We start from the raw sequence: 22088 nt of genomic DNA on the forward strand, positions 1-22088 counted from the left end.
TATGTCTTTCTCATGTCAGATCAAGCTTTTGCCACAAAATCAGTTACAACATTTTTTCCATTTTCATGGTTTTTGTCTTGTTTTTACATTTTGCAAACTGTGGATAAAGGAAGATGGACCTGTTTATCATAACAAAATGAGAAGACATTTTAGGAGTGCTTTAGTTCACCTTTTGCTTACGAGTAGGGAGGGACTAGGCAAAAATGAAGGTACATAAGATGTTTATCAAAACTAAAATGTGTTGAAAGAGTCCATAACTTTCTGAATGTTTAATAAGCAACACGGTCAAAATATCATGTGAGGCCAGGGGTTAACCCTGTATCTGCTGATGCCAATTCTCACTGGCACTGTTTCTTTCTGAAAGACCCTAATTTTAGCTAATAAGCCAAATTAAAAATACTTGCTTCATCAGACTATCTTGCCGACTTTGGGGCCACGTGACCCTGTAGCGTTGCATGAGATATATGCAGAGGGTTACTGGGGAAACTTCTGTTTTCCTGATATAGATCCAGCCTTCTTACTTTCTCTTCTCTTCTCCCTGCCTGGGTGTTGCTGTAGTACGTAGGGGTACAGTGGCTCCCTTGCAACAAAGAAGTGGTCAGCATGAAGATGAAAGCCTCATGTTCAGGATGGTGGAAGTGAAAAGCAGGAAAAGCCTCTTGAGCCTCCAGGGCAATGTTGGACTACCCCAGCTTCTTGTTGCACAGGGCAAGTGTATCATTTAAGATACTGTTTTTGAGTCTGTTATTTGCACCTACACATTCCTAAATGCTGTGCAATATCACTGATTTTTCCCCTCTTTTTTATTTTTATATGCAATAAACTGACTCTACCCATCTGGCTTCCCTGGAATGATAATTATAGCTCTGTACAATGTCCATACACATTATTACTTGCCTTACCAATTAGAAACACCTTTAACTTGCATTGGTTTTCAAGGCTACCTTTCATCTACCAAGAAAAATTACGGTACAATGCTTCCCTCACCAGTAGCTTTTGTCCACTTCTCTTCAACATGTGTTCACTCTGGTAAAATGATGCCCCTTTTCTCCTAATAAAAATGACTATCAAGCAAGGACTGCAGAGGCTGAAACAAAACATTTAGAATAATTTTTTAAAAATAACTTTTCTAGGGGTGCCTGGGTGGCACAGTCGGTTAAGCGTCCAACTTCAGCCAGGTCACGATCTCGCGGTCCGTGAGTTCGAGCCCCGCGTCGGGCTCTGGGCTGATGGCTCAGAGCCTGGAGCCTGTTTCCGATTCTGTGTCTCCCTCTCTCTCTGCCCCTCCCCCATTCATGCTCTGTCTCTCTCTGTCCCAAAAATAAATAAACGTTGAAAAAAAAATTAAAAAAAAAATAACTTTTCTAAATAACTGTGGAATAATCAAAAAGTTTTAATTGTCAGTTTCATATTTGTGTCCTTCATTTTTTTGCCTATTCTTAGGCAAAATTTACAACAAAGTTTAGTCAGTAATTGGTCAGCTTTGTATTCAATACAGGTCAAATCAGTAGATTATAATTCAATCATTCCATTTAACTCCCTTCCAAATCTGTATGCTCTTTTTTTTTTTTTTTTAAGTTTATTTATTTGGGCACCTGGGTGGCTCAGTCCTTAAGCATCTGACTTTCACTCACGTCATGATCTCACGATTTGAGAGTTCCAGTCCAACGAACCCCATTTCAGGTGAACACGAGCCCCACGTCCATAAAAACAGGAACCTACTTTGGGTGAGCCCTGTTTCTTTCTCTCCACCCAGTCTCTGCCCCTCAGGGATTCTCTCTCTCTCTCTCTCTCTGTCTCTCTCTCCCTCTCTCTCTAGCTCTCTGTCCCTCACTCACTTGTGCCCTCTCTCTCTCAAAAAATAGACAAATAAATAAATAAATAAATAAAGCTTATTTATTATTTTTGAGACAGAGAGACAGAGACAGAGGCAGAGACAGAGACAGAGACTATGTGAGTGGGGCAGGGGCAGAGAGAGAGAGAATCCCAAGCAGGTTCTGTGCTGTCAGAGCAGAGCCACACTCAAGGATTGATCTCATGAAAGGTGAGATCATGACTTGAGCCAAAATAGTCAGACATTTAACCAACTGAGCCATCCAGGCACCTCCAAATCTGTATGTTCTTTTCTTGCCTTATAGATTCTCTTCCTTCTTTTATCTCTTTGACATTTGAAATGTTTGTTTTAGTTCCCTTCAGATGATTCTATAGCATGTAGTTCATTCAGGGTGATTCCCTACATATTGGTGTCTGCCGACTCTCTCCTTGGCCTGTGAGCATACCTTCAGAAGTAATCAAGACCTCTATTTGGGTCCTATTTGATCTCAGGGTGTAGAAGAATCTCCAAGGGTTGGTTTCTTATTGTAGAAATGTACCCCAACACACATATAATTTAGGATATGATAAAAATGGCATTTGAAATCAACAGGGAAAAGACAGTTATTTGATAAATGGTATTTGTAAACTTGAATGGTTATCTGGAAAAAGACGAAGTTATATCCATATCTTATATTTTATACCCAAGTAAATTCCAGATGAACCAGACATTTAAACAAACAAACAAAGTGTCAAAAGAATTCATGGGAGTATCTTCTCTTATAATCTTTGAGTGGAAAAGTTATAAGCTACACAATAAAATTCAACTTCATAAAAAATCTGTACGGCAAATGCCAATATGGCAAAGATAAGAGATAAGCAAGAACCTAGGAGAAAATATTTGCAAGACATTTCACAATTAAAGGCTAAATTCTCCAGTATATAAAAAGTATCTTCAAAGAAATAAGCCAACAATCAAATAGGAACATGAATAAAGGTGTAAAAAGATGGTGTATAGAAAAAGATCTACAAATGGCCCTTATACCCATGAACATACACCCAACCGCACTCATAAATGCAAATTAGATCTACAGAGAGGAAATCAGTTTTTTCTTGTCAGATTGGCAAAGATCCTAAGTTTAATAACACTCTATGTTGGCAAATGAATGAGAAAACAGACCCTTGGAGCTTAAACTGGAAAAAACATGTCACTGGAGTAATTTTATAAATGTATAAAAATTGCATATACATTATGTCATTTGATCCAACAAATCCACCTTTAAAAATGTTTTCCTATAGATTTACTTCCCTGTGTGTGAAATAATACATTTAAACGTTTATCATAGCAAAAAATTAGGAAGTAAAAGCTTATCAGTAGGGGACTGGTTCATTAAAGGAATGTTCTGTGGCAGAGAAAAGATCAGGAAAGTCTTGAATAGGAACAATATCTGTGATATATTTTGTGTGTGTGTGTGTGTGTGTGTGTGTGTGTGTGTGTGTGTGTAAAATGCAAACTATAGGTCACTGTGTGTATAGCATTCGGTAGAACTTGTGTGAGGAGGAAAACTATGTATATGCATGTGCATTTGCATGTGTATGAATAAATATTTCTGTAGAGATGCACAAGAAGCTGGTATCATTGGTTGCCTTGGGTAGAGGTGTGAGTGGCTGGAGGTCAGAGCTGAGACAGAAACACCTTTCAAATGTATTGCATTTTTTAAAATTAAATGGCACTAAAGTATATACTTTAAATATACATTAAAGTACATACTTTAATAGATTCAAATTACATAAATCTCAAGAACACACAAAACAAATTATGGTGACAGAGGTAAGAATAGTATTACCTCTACGGGGAGATGTTTACTGGGAACAGTCAAGAGACAGCCTTCTTAGAGGAGCACAGAGATGTCCTCTATCCTGAATTCAACGTTAGTTATGTAGGTAAATGCATGTGCGAGAATCCATCAAGTCCACATTTCACATGTGTGCCCTTTACAGGATGTATATTGCACCTCAGTACATTTCTTTAAAGTGTATACTTTGAGCAAGGAAGTTGATATATACAACTAAATACTAACATTCTGCGGACTCCTTGTTCACTGTAATCTTAGTTCAAGCTATAACTGTTTTCCCTCATTTGGTTTTAAGCTTTTAAAAAAGAGTTTTCATGTAAGAATGTATATGGATGCATATGAATCTCAATGCAGAGAGAAGTTGCTGCCACTCTGTAGTGTTCCTTCTCATTTCTTATGAAAAGTAATCCTTTGGTGACTTCATTTCAGTGTCTAGTTATCATTCCATTTTTCTACAGCCATGTTCTGTGTGGATGTGTGTGTGTGTGTGTGTGTGTGTGTGTGTGTGTGTACTCATGAATAAGAACATACCCAGGTATGAATAGACCCAAGTCACATGCTCTTAAGAATTTGATATTGGACTTTGCTTCCATATTGAATGAATTTCTAAACATTAGCTCAGTGCAGCTTGAGTACTGTACAATGAGTCAACAAAAGCTCAAATCTAAGAGTGTGAACCAATAACAAATTCCTTTTGAAAACGAACTTTGATCTTTACCGTAACACTCCCTGCTTCCACCATGTAATCTCTCATATTCTTTTTGTGTAACAAGTGTGTTTTCCCGCATGGAATGTTTTTCTAACAACAGTGGTGAGGTGTGACATGGCAACATGATTGGAGCAACGTTTGGGTCCTAATGGAATAGGAATAAGTGCCAATGACCAAAACATATGATGGTGCTGAGTCACTGTGATTTGGTGATTGTCTAGTGAAAAGGATAGACAGAGAGCTTGGCTTTCACTTCCTTTCTTTTGCTGAAATAAGCTGGAGGCACTGTTACATGACTGCCTTTCTTTCACTAAATCTCACATTTCAAGTGCTTCTCCCTCACATAATAAAATGCAAAGCACACAGGTGGCCACGTCCCTGGGGGGAACTGAGCCTGTCTGGCTGCCTCAAAGCCTCAACTAGATTTGCCTTGGAATTTTAGGTAGGGGTGGAAGATTGGGATTCATGCTTAGGAATCAGCACACTGAAATTTAATGAGAAAAGGAGTGTGTGTATGTGTGTGTGTGTGTGTGTGTGTGTCTTAAACTCACTCCTAGGTAGTTAAGAAACTTATTCAAGGTTGAACAGAGTAGAGGTATTTCAAATTGCTTTAGAACGAAAATTACAAAAAAACAATCTAGGAGCCAGAGAACCTTTTGGAATACCAGTAAGAGGGCTCCAACATAGGTGAGATGAAGGCCTTTTTGATAAATAACAGCAAGGTCCACCTGGCAAGATTAGCCATGATAGATGTGGTGGTGACAATGTGGATGGAAGAATCAACTGAGACCATCCTTCCTCGGTGCATGTGCGTGTATGTGAAGGTGTGGTGGTGGTGGTGGGCATATTAGAGTCAAGACTTAGAGTAAGACAAAGAGTATTGTGAGTGATCCAGGATCCTCTTGGGATAAAAGATGGGCTGGAAGGCTTGGGGCTTCTGAGGGTCTACTGAGTGGCACCCAAATCACCAAATCACTAAAATACATTTTCATTACCTTTATGTTTGTTACTCTTGTCCTTGGTAGCTCTCGGCACAACAGATTGTAGTTATCTGCCAGTTCCATTGGATCGGAAGCTCCTTGACCAAAGGGGACATATTGGATTGATCTCAATACCCCTGATGTTTAGCAAATGTTTCTATTGAGTTAGTAAATAAATCCATCTTCTACTTTTTCTTCAAAACTCTGAGATGTGAAGAAAAACTTAGTGTCTCAGGACTTTTGCTTCTATACTCACACGTGCATACAGAGTAAGCACCATACAAGTGTTAACTATGCTTGCCATGATTACTACTATTTCTAAGTTTTCTTTGAACCCTCATATGTAAATATTTAACCGACTTTGGGGACAGCACAGTGGCTCAGTCAGTTAAGCAGCCAGCTCTTGGTTTCGTCTCAGGTCATGATCTCAGAGTTTGTGGGTTCAAGCCCTGAATTGGGCTCCACACTGTCAGCAGGATTCTCTCTCTCTCTGTATATATATATATATCTGCCCCTCCCCTGCTCTGTCTCTCTCTCTCTCTCAAAATAAATAAATAACTAAGCTTAAACAAAAATTTAACTGACTTTGGTATTTTTATCTAATCACATTCCTCTGGTTCCTTCCTTTTATTTTTCATTTTATTTTTAAATTTGTGTGTGTAGTTTTATTTTTTAATTTTTTTTTTTAATTTTTTTTTTTTCCAACGTTTATTTATTTTTGGGACAGAGAGAGACAGAGCATGAACGGGGGAGGGGCAGAGAGAGAGGGAGACACAGAATCGGAAACAGGCTCCAGGCTCTGAGCCCAGAGCCCGACGCGGGGCTCGAACTCATGGACCGCGAGATCGTGACCTGGCTGAAGTCGGACGCTTAACCGACTGCGCCACCCAGGCGCCCCTTAATTTTTATTTTAAGTAGGTTCCACACCCAATGTAGGGCTTGAACTCACAACCCTGAGCCAACTGAGCCAGCCAGGCAACCCCTCTGGTTCCTTCCTTTTAATTTAATTGTATGCCACGTGGCCTTATACACAAAAATTTTAAGTTTTATTTTTAGAATCCCACTATTTTCTGCACAAATGTTTATATTTCCCATATTTCCTGTTTCTTCTGAACATTTTCCCAATGACTGGAGTCGTGAAAGCCATCCTCAGGAGCTGATTCGATATCTACAGCGCTGGTTAGACACAGTCTCAGGGAGTTTGTAGCCAGTGTGTAGTGTTTGCTCTTAACTTAAAGAGTATCTCTCCCTTGACCTCGCTACAGCATCCAATTGCCATTTCATTTTCCACAACCACATGTGACAAAGCGGACTTTTCCACCCTACTCACTTTTACCTCAGCTAGCTGCTGCCTGACTTTGGCTTCACTGCTCTTCAGAACACACCACTTCCTCTTTTTAAAAAAAATTTTTTTTAATGTTTATTTACTTTAGAGAGATAGAGTATGAGCAGGGGAGGGGCAGAGAGAGAGGGAGACCCAGAATCTGAAGCAGGCTCCAGGCTCTGAGCGGTCAGCACAGAGCCCGACGTGGGGCTGGAACTCATGAACCTGAGCCAAAGTTGAACCTGATCATGGCCTGAGCCAAAGTTGAACCCTTAACCGACTGAGCCACACAGGTGACCCGGAATACACCACTTCCTATAAGGCCTCAGTGCTTTCTTCTGACCTTGAGCCAGTAAGCTCTTTTCATACTCCTCTTTCATGCTTAGTTGGTCTGACATTATTGAAAAAATGAAATAATACAAAAATCCTTCCTCAACAAAAAGCCTTTTCTTTAAGATAGTCTCTTCTTCCTCACAGGTATGACCCTGAGCTCTTTTGTTTTTTAACCCATCTGGTGAACAGGTTAATGCTGATTTTTCTTTGTCACACCCATTATTGGCATCCTTTTGCTTTCTGAGGTGAACCCACGACTCTCTACCCTCTGTAGGTCCTCACGTGTGTGGTCCCCTTCCTGTGCATCTTTACCCCGCTCAGGACACTCTTAATTCCACTTGGTTTTCTAAGCCAATTTTAAAACTCATACATTCAAGGAAAAACATAACTTCTTTTTTTTTTTTTAATTTTTAATGTTTATTTATTTATTTATTTATTTATCTTTTTTTTTTTTAATTTTTTTTCAACGTTTTTATTTATTTTGGGGACAGAGAGAGACAGAGCATGAACGGGGGAGGGGCAGAGAGAGAGGGAGACACAGAATCAGAAACAGGCTCCAGGCTCTGAGCCATCAGCCCAGAGCCTGACGCGGGGCTAGAACTCATGGACCGCGAGATCGTGACCTGGCTGAAGTCGGACGCTTAACCGACTGCGCCACCCAGGCACCCCTATTTATTTATCTTTTTGACTTTCATTCAGTTTTGAGAGACAGAGCATGAACTGGGGTGGGGCAAAGAGAAGGGGAGACACAGGATCTGAAGCAGGCTCCAGGCTCTGAGCTGTCAGCACAGAGCCAGACATGGGGCTCAAACTTATGAGCAGCGTGATCATGACGTGAACAGAAGTAAGACGCTCAACTGACTGAGCCACCCAGGTGCCCTTTGGAAAAACATATCTTCTTAAATGTTCCCTACTCTAATAACTCCCGTAGGGTTTCTGTGAAAAGTGTTTTCTTCATATGATACTAATGTATCAACGCATGTGTGCTTCCTAGTAAATATTCTTAACCTTTTGTCTTTTCATGAATGGGTATTGTTCCTTGAGACTCTTTCTTCTATTTGGGTTCTTTCCAAAATGCGTAATATAATCTTCCATCCACAACGGATACCAACTAACTGTTGGTTAAAGTAGATAACAATTAAAAATATAATATTCACTCCTGCCAGCTAAGTAAATATTTAACTTACTTAATATGACTCAGTGACAATTTGTTCAGATACTGCAGTTCCCTGCTCTTAGGGGACTGCTGTCTGTTGGTGCTTCTCTGGGTCTTCCGTTCCCACCTAGCTCAGATGTAGAGTGTGGGGCTTATGCAATAGACCAGAACATTGTTCTTATAAATTTTACTACCTATATCACATGCCAACCTATCATAAAAGCCACATTTTCATTTGCTAGGCTGAAGGCTTATAAAAGAGATGAGAGATTTATTTGAGAGAGAAGGAACCCATAGAAGCTTCTAGTGACAGACTGCTGGGGTTGAAGTTCAGGTTTTGCCATGTTCTAGCTGTGTGATTTTGTACAGTTCCTTAACTTCTTTGTGCCTCAGTTTCCTGTCATAAAAAGGCAGCCATGATAATTGTATTACTCTCCTAGAGTTGTTACGAGGAGCAAATGAGTAAACATATGAAACAGAGGAAGCTCTATGTAGTACAAGCTTCCACTGCCACAACTACTACTATTTTTAGGTTTGCTTTGAGTCTTTTTATGTGGATGTGGATTCAGATGCTACACATAATGATTCATGAAAATGAGTCATTGGGTTGATTCACCCTTAAGAAATAGATTCTGGCAGGTTAGAAGAGCAGACACCAAGTTCCCTCTGCTAAGATAAAGCCAGTGCCAGAAGGGATTGAGGAGAGTGAAAACTAGTTCCTGTTCTAACAACTGCTCTGACTCTTTACAACGGTTGCTGTCAAGACAAGGAAAGGCTGAGGAACTCTTCCAGATCGAAGGAGACGAAAGGGGCAAGGCAGCTAAATGCAACTCAGAACGCTGTGTTGGATCCGGGGTGGCCATAAAGGACATTGTTCTGAAAACTGGAAGTTTGCGAACAGAAAATGATAAAGAGTGATTATGGCATCAGTGGTAAATGTATAACTGCAATGTGGTTATGTAAGAGGATACTCTTGTTCTGGTTGTGTGTGTGTGTGTGTGTGTGTGTGTGTGTGTGTGTGTCTATACACATGGAGAGAGAAAAGAGTGAGATGAGAGAGAGACTGGTAAAGTAAATGTGGCAAAATGTCAACATTTGATGAACTGGGGTAGTACAGGATTCTCTTTCCTGTTTTTGCAACTTTTCTATAAATTCGAAATTATTTTGAAATAAAAAATGAAAAAGAAAATTAGTCCTGAGATTTGAGGACCCAGTTTTCCAACTTAAAAGATGGAGGAGTTTTAATTTATGGTCTTTGAGAAGGATTATAATATTTTCTGAGCTGCAAATTGGCATATTTTGTCTGAAGAGTCTTTTAAGATGTTTTAAATTAAAAAAAATCCTCCAAAGATGACAAATTAAGGCACATATTGAATATACTTCTATTGAAAAGAATAAAAATTCATGAGAAAAAATAATTTAATAAACTGCATCTATTGGTTTATAGAAGAGTTGAATTGTCATTTGACCATTTTAAAGTCAATGGTATATTGATCCATTTGTATTGTCTGAAGAACTCAGTTTGCTTAACAATGAACTCTTTTCTCAAAATTTTGAAACAAACAACAGACTAATAGATTTGAGTTATCAATTTTGAAACCTCCAATTCATCATAAGTTCTTAATATAAAAAATACAAGAGTACTTAAAAATATAAGTTGACCCCAAAGTGAAAGGACAAGATTGTATATTTTCTTTAGGTCTGAAATACATTCATAGAATAAAAGTTTATAAGTAAATTTTATCATCTTTGACACACTGTTTGTTTTTCTGTGTCATATTCAGCCATTAAGTTCTCTTTAATATATGCTTTTATAATACAAATTTAATTATCAAAATCATATTACCAAATAGTAGTGAATGTTCAAAACATCGCAAGTTGGCTTCCAGTTTAAATTTTTTTTTTTTTCAACGTTTATTTATTTTTGGGACAGAGAGAGACAGAGCATGAACGGGGGAGGGGCAGAGAGAGAGGGAGACACAGAATCGGAAACAGGCTCCAGGCTCTGAGCCATCAGCCCAGAGCCCGACGCGGGGCTCGAACTCACGGACCGCGAGATCGTGACCTGGCTGAAGTCGGACGCTTAACCGACTGCGCCACCCAGGCGCCCCTGGCTTCCAGTTTAAAATAGAATGTGCTCTAAGGTACCTGGGTGGCTCAGTTGGTTAGGCGTCTGACTCTGGCTTAGGTCATGATCTCATGGTTCGTGAGTTTGAGCCTTGCAGCAGGCTCTACACTGACAGGGTGGAGCCTGCCTGGGAATCTCTCTCTCTCTCTCTCTCTCTCTGCCCCTCCCCTCATTCTCAAATAAAAATAAAAAATAAACTTAAAAATAAATAAATAAATAAAATGGAATGTGCTCCAGTGCAATCTCTTCTAGTTTTATGCATCCAGTATCTTACCCAGATGAACCCACATAAAAATGATGAATCCATTATCAATTCCAGTGACACTGGAAATGAAGCTTGAGTGGCAGTCAGAATCTGAGAGGGAATGTCATTAGGTGAAAATCTTACGGAGCTTTCTGAGGATCTCCATCAGGAGCCATCAAAGCTTTACCCCTGACATGGAAGATCTTGCTGGGGGTTGAGAGAGGCTTTGCAAACTCCTTGGTTCAAGAACTCAGGACAGCTGCTAGCCAAAAACTGGGCAGCCATTACTCAGCTGTGAGCGTTAAAAATAAAAAGATAAACAATGGGAAAAAAAAAAGGAAGAAGAAGGAAGGCAAGAAAGATAAAGGTAGTGATAACAATGTCATTAAAACCAAAAATAATTTGTCAGGAAAACAAGGATCATTTTATTTTTTTAATATTTTTTTGAGTTTATTTATTTATTTATTTTGAGAGTGAGAGTGTGAGCATGAGTGGGGGGCGGCAGAGAGAAAGGGAGAGGGAGAATCCCAAGCATTCTCTGTGCTGTCAGTACAGAGCCCAATGTGGGGCTTGATCTCATGAATCATGAGATCATGACCTGAGCCGAAATGAAGAGTTGGAGGCTTAAACTACTGAGCCACCCACGCAGCCCAACAAGGATCATTTTATATAGATAAAAGAAGATGTAAAATTCATAAGCCTTCTTAGTAATATAGCCTTAAAAGAAATAAAGAAAAAACTTTCTGGAATATCAAAGAGAAAATGATAAATAGAATTGTAAGAGGAATTAAAATATTTTTCTCAAGATTTTGTAGAGAGCAAAAAGTAAAATAAGATTGACTCAGTAGGTAGGTATTGAACTTTGTATTTTATAAGCAGAGGCTATACCTTTGCCATGCCATCCGTGGACCATTTGCAGCGGCTGGTCATATACTTGGACACAGAAGTCCAATTCTATAAGAAAAATGAGAAAATGGGGGCACCTAGGTGGCTCAGTCAGCTGAGCATCCTAATCTTGATTTTGGCTCGGGCCACAGTCTCATGGCTCCTGAGATCAAGCCCCATGTCGGGCTCTGTGCTGACAGTGCAGAGCCTGCTTGGGATTCTCTCTCTCTCTCTCTCTCTCTCTCTCTCTCTCTCTCTCTCTCTCCCTTTCTCTCTGTCCCTCTCCTGCTCATACTCTCTCTCTCTCAAAATAAATAAATTTAAAAAAGAGAAAATGTAGTAAACATATTTATATAATCATAGCTAACCTACACGAAGAAAGGTTTAAGCAAACAAAACGCTTCAGTCCGTGAATTATCTAACAGTTTCCAAAATAGTCTTAGAATATAAACGTTTCCAAAACTCCAAAGTTAATTTATAATCTTTAGGCAGATATTCATTGCAACTTTATTTGTAACAATAAAATGCTGGAAATAATCCAAACGTTTGTCAATAGGGGACTCAGACACTCACCACTGGAGAAGTGTAGCTAGAAATAAGGAGCAACTCTATATGCTTCTATGGATATGTACTCTGTAGAATGTGTTATTACCTGAAAAAAACAAGATGGAAGAAGATATATTTCACTATTTACCCCCAAAATGTGGCAGGGATATGAATATTTGCTTATATTTGAAATCATAACAACAAAAGGGCATAATAAAAACACTGAAAAAAATTGGTTATATTGGGACTACAGTGAAAGAAACACAGATTGAAAACTAAATTTTGGATTATACCTTGTTTTGTGAATTTGAGTTTGGAACCATTTTTATATCATTATAAAAATCAAATTAAATTTCAAAAGTAATTCCTAAAACAGAAAGTAAGATAAAGATTACTGTGTTGAGTTAGTAGCTTAACTATACAAAGATAAATTATTTCAAGGGGCTTAAAAAACAGCGATTTAATGTATAACCATTGGGATATATCCTAGGAATAAAAAGAATTCCAAGTACACCTTAATATGATAAATACTACATATACATACACACGCATACGCACACGCACATACCTACATACATACATATGTTTTTCCTTGCCAGAATGCTGGAATTTCTGGGATATTCTGATGATTCAGTAGGACAGAATATGGGACAGAATACTGGAAAGTAGCACTTAGAAGATCTAAGATTATAAGTGCTGAATCCACCTAAGGGCTATGTGTTACTGAAATATGCAAGGTCTTTGCTGGGACCCAAACCTGATAAGAGCAAAAATTTTTTTGGGAAAATCTTTTAAGTAAAAGAATAGTTATTAAGTGGAGGTGTAGGGTATATTTGAGGTCTTAGCCTGTAAACAGAAAGTTGCAAGCAATTCCTGCATAAACTTTCTGTCTTAAAAAATATATATAGATATAAACGTATCACTATATTAGTCCCTAAAAATCCCATCACTTCCCAGGAGTTCACACTATTCCTGAGATTTGCTTTCATGCAAGATTTTCTAGTGATTTAATAGTCCTTGTTTTCAAACTATCAAGTAGAAAAAATAGTCATTTCATTGGACAATAAGCTACGATTTTGATTCAAAGAAGACTCAGAAGATTCTGAAATGTGCACTGGAGTGTTTTTGGAATGTGATTCAAATGGGTAAAGTTGAAACTGGAAAGAGCAAAAAGTTAAACATTTTCTATTTATAAAAAGTCAAACTATTTTTTCCTCACCTGGTTAAAAAGTTGGTACCAAAGTCACTAAATAGTTTCATATAATAAATAATCCTTTGTTGGATTCATTCCTACTTCTATTTCAGGAACTTATTGTGGTTTTCCCCTTTGGTTACCACCTCTACGTATCTTATGTTATCAAGCTCTCTTTCATAAAATCTTCTAAGTGCCCTTTTATTCTTTATGGAAAATAGTGTGGGTGTGGGAATAACTAACTGGTTAAATTTAAAAACCACAAAGACAGACGCAGATGTGACATGTATTACTGTCTTCATGTTAACAACCTTATGACATCGTTTTCTAAGCTGTTTCTGAGAATGAAATTCCCAGCCACATCATCAGCTAAATTCACTCAAATTCATTATCTGGATTTGGTGTTTCTCCTGTATGGTTAAAGCTTGGAATTTGAAAGCTTGAAATTTCTTGGAATCAAAAGTGATTTAATAAACAAAGTTAATTTCAATGAGTGATAGATTTGAAGTTTTTGCCAACACAGAGTCAAAGAGATCTATTAAGGCTCTAAAATAGGTAATTTTTTAAAAGATATCATTGGACATTTTGGTTCCCCCAAAGGACTCTGAATTGGCTAAGCATTTAATAATAAGAATTACTTTAAACTTCCTTTTCATCTCAGTATATTAAAAAATCAGTTAATTTAACATCATCAAAGTGTAATTCCCCATTCACATCTTTCTTTCACAATAAAATTTTATCTGCAGAATTCCAGTTTGATCCTTATGCAGCACTGTGCTGAGTTCTCCTGCTCAGCTGCCTGAGGTATTCATCTGAGTCTGTAGTAGGCATATGAAAGCATATTCCATCCATGTGGGACCAGAAGTTACCCCCAGAGCAGAAAGTCTTCTATCCTCAGCCCACTGCCTTGTAAACTTGTCCTTTAACTCCATACACTTTTGGACCTACAGTTACATTAACTCCAAGGAGGCAAGTACTTTGTTCTCTCAGGAGGGAAGGCCAGATCCCCACAGTAAATTGTGTAGAGGCTTCTTGGGTGCCTGCCCTCAGCCTGGAACTTTGCATTTGCTCTCTCATTCCATCCAGTCAACAACACCAAGAGGGAAAAAATCTCCATTAAAAAAAAAATTTAAATTCCAGTATAGTTTACATACAGAGTTATATTAGTTTCAGATGTACAATATAGTGACTCAACAATTCCATACACCACCTAGTGCTCATCACAAGTGCCATCCTTAGTCCCCATCCCCTATCTTACCCATTCCCCCCACTCCCTGCCCTGGTAACCATCAGTTTGTTCTTTGTAGTTAAGAGTCTGTTTCTTGGTTTGTATCTCTCTTCTTTTTTTATCTTCATCATTTTTTTTGTTTTTTTTTTAATGTTTATTGATTTTTTAGAGAAAGAGAGAGAGAGAGAGAGAGAGAGAGAGACAGAGAGAGCATGCATGAGTGTGTGTAAGCAGGAAAGGGGCAGAGAGAGAAAGAGAAAGAGAATGAGAATCTCAAGCAGGCTCCTCACTGTCAGTGCAGAACCTGATATGGGGCTCCAATCCATGAACTGTGGGATCATGACCCGAGTCAAAGTCAGACACTTAACCAACTGAGCCATTCAGGCACCCCTTTCTATTTGTTTCTTAAATTCCACATATGAGTGAAAATCATATGGTATTTGTCTTTCTTTTACTGACTGATTTCACTTAGCATTATTTTCTCTAGTTCCATCCATGTCATTGCAAATGGCAAGATTTCCTTTTTTATGGCTGAATGATATGCCATCATATATATATATATATATATATATATATATATATATATATATGTATATGTATATATATGGTGGTATATATATATATATATATATATATATATATATATATACACCACATCTTGCTTATCCATTCACCTATTGTTCACCTATTGATGGATACTTGGGCTGCTTCCATAATTTGGCTCTTGTAGATAATACTGCTATAAACATAGGGGTGCATATCCCTTTGAGCTAGTGTTTTTGTATTTTTTGGGTAAGTGCCCAATAGTGTAATTACTGAATTGTAGGGTAGTTCTATTTTTAACTTTTTGAGGAAACTATGTTTTCCATAGTAGCTGCACAGTTTGCATTTCCACCAACAGTGCATGAATGTTCCTTTTTCTCCACATTCTTGCTAACACTTACTGTTGAAGAAATCTCCATTGAAATTGGGGACACTTCCTGTGTGAACTAGTACCAACCATGGTCACATGGCAGAAAGCAGAGCCTTGGGAAACTGACTGATATGTGTTGACCAGGCCGTAGGCCTGAGGGAAATAAAGCAGTTGTGGGTACACGGGGGTGGAAGTCAGGAAGTTACCACAATAACTTGGGAGGTAGGGCTTTGCAAGAAGCTGGGGAAATAAAAATTTTTCAAGTTTCATATTTCTCTGTTAAGGCCAGAGAAAATTGGAGCGTGTTTTATAGTAGAAATGAGTTAGCCAGACCGCTCTGTAGGTCTATAGGGCAAAAACATTTTGTTGAAAAGCCCCGTGAGTATTATTCTCATGGAACAGTCTTTTCCTAATTCTAGGGTCTTTTATGTGCTCTGTAGAATGGGGTGTGCATGTTTGGGTGGGAATATATTGGCCACAAGTCTCTCCAACTTTTATTTTTCCTTTCCATGTTGTTTACTGTCTCTTTTCCTCTTGCTCTATCCAAAGATACCAGTCAAAGGAGCCAAGCAAAGTGCCCCCTTTTGGTAGAGTTAAACATCTTCATATACGGATAGATGGCTCTGTTGGGTAGGTGAGTGCAAGATCTGGTTGTAGCAAAGCTGGGCAGCACATCAGCAACTCCAGATGCTTAGGCCACCTCTCTGTCACCCTTCTACCCCCCACATGGCACTGTGCCCTGAAGGTCAGATGGAGGCAGGGCCTGGGCCTGCCAAGTTTTTTTTACTGGTATTCACGTATCCTTTTTCTATGTGCCAATTCAGCATGATCTAGGCAAGGATTATTTATTTTGTAAGGACTGAAAATGACTGAAAGTAGCTCAAGTAAAGGAGGGTCCACTGGAAGACTTTGAGGTTATGTCCTGGAGTTCATTTGTAGGAAGTGTGCCTGGACCCCCTGGGAACCCTTTCACTCTTGCACTGTCTCCCTGAGTGAGGTGCCAACTGCTCCTGCTATTTTCCAGGATGGATGTGGCAAGGCTCACCTGACATGACTCCAGGGCTGTAACGAGTATATGACTGCACCATTTTGTTTTAAAAAGTGGTGTTCCTCTTAGCCAATGTATTATATACAAGTTGTTACAAGGGATGCTGCAAAATGCCTGCAATAAAATTCTTGTTAATTCACATTCATTTAAAAACATTAAGTGGGGGCGCCTGGGTGGCGCAGTCGGTTAAGCGTCCGACTTCAGCCAGGTCACGATCTCGCGGTCCGTGTGTTCGAGCCCCGCGTCGGGCTCTGGGCTGATGGCTCAGAGCCTGGAGCCTGTTTCGGATTCTGTGTCTCCCTCTCTCTCTGCCCCTCCCCCGTTCATGCTCTGTCTCTCTCTGTCCCAAAAATAAATAAACGTTGAAAAAAAAAATAAATAAAAACATTAAGTGAATTTCATTTAATTTTCATGCAAGTGCAGGATTGGAAGTTGTCACATCAACACTAGATGGTCAAGTAGATAATGATAGGATGCCAGAATTCCAAAAGGGTTGGGAGTCATTGTTGGAGGTGTCAAAGAATTTGTTTCCCCCATAGGCACATGGCATTGAGCCAACATACCTCATAATTCCTTCCCTTCCATCCCCTTCTCTATTTTCCACCCCTTTCTTGTAGTCAGTTCAACCAGGGGGATGTGGATGTCAGGTATTTCTGTTAGCCTTTTAACATCCAAATAGTTATTTCTCAGACACATGGTGACTTGTAAGGGTTGGTGCTGTTCTGATACTTATCCTTTGGAAGTTTAAAAAGTCTTTATTTTGAGGGTGCTCAGGTGGCTCAATCGGTTAAACATCCAACTTTGGCTCAGTCATAATCTCGTGGTTCATGAGCTCAAGCCCCACACCGGGCTCTATGCTGACAGTTCAGAGCCTGGAACTTGCTTTGGATTCTGTGTCTCCCTCGCTCTCTGCCCTTCCTTCGCTCATGCTCTGTCTCTCTCTGTCTCTCTCAAAAATAAATAAACATTAAAATAAATAAATAAATAAATAGTCTTCGTTTTGTATTAAATATTTGACCAGAAGCCAGGGTCCAGAAGGTCAGACTCAGATGATAAACCAGTAGGTTGTAAATAGCTCCATAAAGGTCATTGAATCCAAACTGATCTAGAGTGAAGGATTAAGATAAAGGAACAGAAAGGCAAATGTAGATTCATGCAAAGAATTAACAACATAAATATTCAGGGGGATAAAGAATGGAAAGAACTTGCAGTGGTCTTTGTTCTCAGGTAAAATGCCAGGTTGGTCACCTCTATTGCTACGGCTGTGACCCTACTGTACTACTTATGCCACTGTAACATCCAGAAGATGGGACTTGATGAGTCATGCACACTTCCAGAGTGTTTGGTCAGGGAAACCCTGGGAGTACTAGGATGGTGAATACTGTCAGCACCAAAAGGACAAGAGATGATCTTTCGTCAGATGAGATAAAGAAAGGACATTCAGAGACACAGAATATGGAAGCAATTATCTGCCCTCCTAGGAGAGGATGCTGCAATCAAGTACAACAAGCATTTGGGTGAACTCCTGCATCTAGGCTTGGAGGGAGTTGATGCCACCTGGCAGATGGGTGGGAGAACTTTCATTAGTCCCAGGTGTTCTTCGAGGGCCACACATCCAGAGCATTATAGTTGTTTTTTTTAATTTTTTTTAATGTTTATTTATTTTTGAGAGAGAGAGAGAGAGTGTGTGTGAGCAGGGGAGGTAGACACAGAGCAGAGACAGGGGAAGACACAGAATCTGAAGCAGGCTCCAGGCTCTGAGCTGTCAGCACACAGCCTGACGTGAGGCTCGAACCCATGAACTGTGAGATTATGACCTGAGCTGAAATTGTACGCTTAACCGACTGAGCCACACAGAGCCCCGGGAGCCTTTTAGCTTTAAGGCAAGAGTGGGACCAATATTTCCAGTCCATTTGTGAATGATCCCAGAGAAAGAAGCAGAGGAGAGGAAGATACCACTTTTTATCCACGCTGGAGGAGTCCCTAAAGCCTCATTAGTATCTCAACTGTTTGGTCTAAATTGAAGGGTGTAAACACAGTGTTCTTTTTAAACCTAAAGTTAAATTTGATTGATTGATGAATTAATTGATTGATCAGTGGTCACTGGGAACTTAAACATGAATATTATATGATCAAAGCCCTTAAGGAGGTTAGAGTTTAAATGGGGAATACAAATATCTATGATGCTGTGTGATAAGGGCAACAATAAAACACGTACAAGATATAAGGAATCTTCTGGGCTTTGCATTGGACAAAATGTCCTTGGGAGGTCCTTTCCCTGCAAGCCAGTATGGGCTCAGCTCCAACTCCAGTGATTCTAAATGAGTCTAAAGATAACAGATTATCTCACATCTGGAACCGTGCCCACTGTCTGAAATTTCCCAGTGGCCACCAATAAGGTCTGGTCCCTATAGGCCCATTAGTTATTATCTATCCTACTTTGCTACTTCTGGAACAGACACCAGACATGTAGTATTAGAAACAGTACCACAGGGCTTTGTCCCAAACAATCTTTGAAATGGGCCTGTTTCCACTCTGGCTCGTGCTGGGGAAGCAGCACCTTTGCTTCCTGATTTCTGTCACATGTCTTCCTGCAGTTTTGTCTCCTAAGACCAGCTGGTGGAAGAGCTCAAAGTGCAAGGAGCCAGTCATGAGGGACCTGGAGCTCAAGAAATGAACAGTAAACACTTAGCACATCATAAACATGGATAATTTAACAAGACATACAGATAGATGGCCCCAGTGGACTTCTACTGGATTAGTAGACTGCCTCTTGCTCTTAGTGGTTCTTTCCGTGCTGGTTTTTGGGGGAAAAGTATAAAAGACATTCTGTTAGGAAGATCAGAAAAAAAATGCTTCTGTTTTAGACAAAGCTTGTGAGGGTTCAAGGATCACCCATCTATTGGCCAAAATGAGTTTCAGTGGCTTAAAAATGAGAAAGATAAGTACAGGCATTTTTGCCTTCTCATTGTACTTAAAGGCAGATTTTACAAGTCTTTCTTCTCCAACTGAAAACAGGACTTGAGAAATAGTAAAAAGAGATACTGGATATGACTAGAGTTTCAGCATCCTAAAGATGAATATTGTTCTTAGAAGTAAATGCTTGGTTCCAGAAGCTTTCTGAATAACATGTAGCGCTGAAGAAACTATCACTGCTGGCTCAGACCTTGATAAGATAATAACATATATTAGATGTTTTCCCTAGTCAGACACACTTCTAAGTGTCATATATGTGTGTGTGTGTGTGTGTGTGTGTGTGTATGTTTATATATATGTATATATATACACACACACACACATACACACAATTTATATATGTATATATACACACTATATATTCTAATATGTGATAGATAGATAGATAGATAGTTACAGATATACTAATTTATTCTCTTAGGACATAAGGGATTAGCAGACCTTTCAAGTCCTGGTATGTTCTAAGACAAGTTAGCCCAGAAACTGTCATGGAAAAACAGATTCAGCAAAAAGGGACCAGCCAACATGTTACGCAGAAGTCCCCGTGGCTTAGTGGCAGGGATTGGACATTGTGCCCTTAGGGGAAAAACGATGAGATCAGAGCAGACTGGGAGAGATCAGGTCTGGCACTTGTGCAGCAGGCCTGGATTCAAAGATGATCTGATGGGAAGCTGGGCAGACAGTTGGGCCGAGGCATTCATCCATAGGGGCCGGCCAGAGAGGCACAGTTTGGATTGAGAATGTGGGTGCACCAGATCAAAGCAGCAGGCCTGAGGAAGGGGTGCCGGGGCCTAGAGAGAAACCTCAGTCCCTGGGATAAAGTGGCAGTTGCTTTTTATAGAGCACTGGTGTATGGGGTGCTCTGGGAGAACCCTGCGAAGGGTGTGGGGTCTCCAGCACTATTTGGGCATACCCTCCCATGGTTTGGTGACCCAGGCAAAAAAAGAGACAAAGTACAAGAATAACAATAGCAGGGAGAAGTTGTGCTAGATTTCATCCCAACACCACAATGTAGTTACACACAAGTAGAAGAAGAAGATTTTTACACCCTACTCTGAGCCCTAGAAGGCTATACTAGACTGGGATTCATTCTCCTTTACCATCAGGTCTAGGATTCTTTCTTTTTTTTTTAATTAAAAAAAAATGTTTATTTATTTTTGAGAGAGAGAGATAGAGAGCAAGCAAGGAAGGGGCAGAGAGGGAGACACAGAATCTGAAGCAAGCTCCAGGCTCTGAGCTGTCAGCACAGAGCCCAACACGGGGCTCAAACCCACGAACCATGAGATCGTGACCTGAGCTGAAGTTAGATGTTTAACTGCCTGAGCCACCCAGGCGCCCCAGGTCTAGGATTCTGACTGTTAATAATACTGACTTTGGGGATCTCCATTCTTAGGATTACTCAGGGTTTGTTGTTTAAATCCTACTTGGCTTGTACTAATAGGCACTAATGCCAAGCTTTTACCACTAAATTCATAGGCTTGTCAAATAAATGGTAATACCAAGAGATCTGCTTGCAAGTTACTACTTGTAACCCATGTGTAATCCATTCTTGCTTGGTGTCTTAAGGTATTCTTTAGTTCCTAATCCCTAAACCTAAATAAAGAGTTGGCAACCTTTTTCTTTTAAGACCAGTGGTAAATACTTTAGGCCTTGCTGGCAATATTCATTTCTGCCGCTGTGGTGGGAATCTGTGATAGACAGTAAGACAAATAGGTATGGCTGTGTTCCAGTAAAACTTTATTGACAAAACAGGCAGCAATCAGATTTGGCATGTGGACCACCGCTGCTGATCCACGATAGAAATGAACAGACAAACAGATATATACATTTTATACTCTCCATGAGCAATTTTTAAATTCTAATTGTTTTTTTTCCTAAAGGATGGGGGGTAGGAGGAACCATTTTACCTGTGTGTCCCTGTCATTTACCTTCTAGCTTCCATTTGTAACTCTGGAAGCTAATAGCCTCAAACCAAACTTCCTGTCTGCTTTTAAGATACAGAAGCGGCTGGAACGTGTTATTGCGGGTTTTTTATTTTAAGGACCGAGATCCTGTTTGCTACTTTTTCCTCCCATCTAGTGAAGTTCTTCATATACAGACGGCCTCTGGTAAGACTTGAGTAGTGTCTCTTACGCGGCCACTACTCTTTCTTTCTCCCATTTCACTGGCAACAATGACCATCTAATTTGGCCTTCTTTGGCACTGCTTATCCAAATAGAGAGTTAATGTATTCAAAGATGAGGCAAATGCAGTTTCTTTCAAAACGCAGGAAAATACCAAACGCAGAACTTGAGTGAGAAACTACTAGAAGAGACTGATCCTGGCCAAAATCAAGTCCAAAGGTTAGACATGTTTGCCCTCCTTATCTAAGGAATGAAAATGCTCAGATGCAGGGCAGAACCTGATAAACACTAAATTGTCTTCAGCAATTAGCAACTTCCGTCACCTGTTATTGCTTGGCTAGTGTCTTCCCAAAAGATATAGGGAAATGCTAATTTCGCCCTTGGGGCCTGTGAATGTCACCTTATTTGGAAATAGGGTCTTTGCAGATGTAATCAAGTTAAGGTGAAGTCATTAGGGTAGATCCTAATCTAATATGACTGGTATTTTCATAAGGTGACAGAAATCTGGACACAGACACACACACAGAGGAGAATGCCATGTAAAGACAGAGATGTGCAGGGAGAAGGAGGCCACATGACAATGGAAGCAAAGATGGGAATGAGGTAGCCACAAGGCAAGAAATATCAGAGATGGC

General features: G+C 39.6%; 1 protein-coding gene across 11 annotated transcripts in view; it reads right to left on the reverse strand.

Moving 5' to 3' along the window:
- KLHL31 (kelch like family member 31) overlaps positions 1–22088 on the reverse strand; it is a 131146-nt gene that overhangs the window by 62270 nt on the left and 46788 nt on the right. For 7 of the 11 annotated variants that reach the window (XR_006717283.1, XR_006717278.1, XR_006717276.1 and 4 more), the window contains one exon: positions 12001–12079. The gene's annotated coding sequence lies outside the window, so the exon portion shown is untranslated. Of the gene's footprint in view, positions 1–5372; positions 5456–7825; positions 8126–12000; positions 12080–19096; positions 19152–22088 lie in introns of those variants that run through there. The other 4 variants (XR_006717277.1, XR_006717281.1, XR_006717282.1 and 1 more) reach the window with 3 other exon arrangements.

This window comes from Leopardus geoffroyi, chromosome B2 (genome assembly GCF_018350155.1).
Source record: "Leopardus geoffroyi isolate Oge1 chromosome B2, O.geoffroyi_Oge1_pat1.0, whole genome shotgun sequence".
In the NCBI taxonomy this organism is placed as follows: domain Eukaryota; kingdom Metazoa; phylum Chordata; class Mammalia; order Carnivora; family Felidae; genus Leopardus; species Leopardus geoffroyi.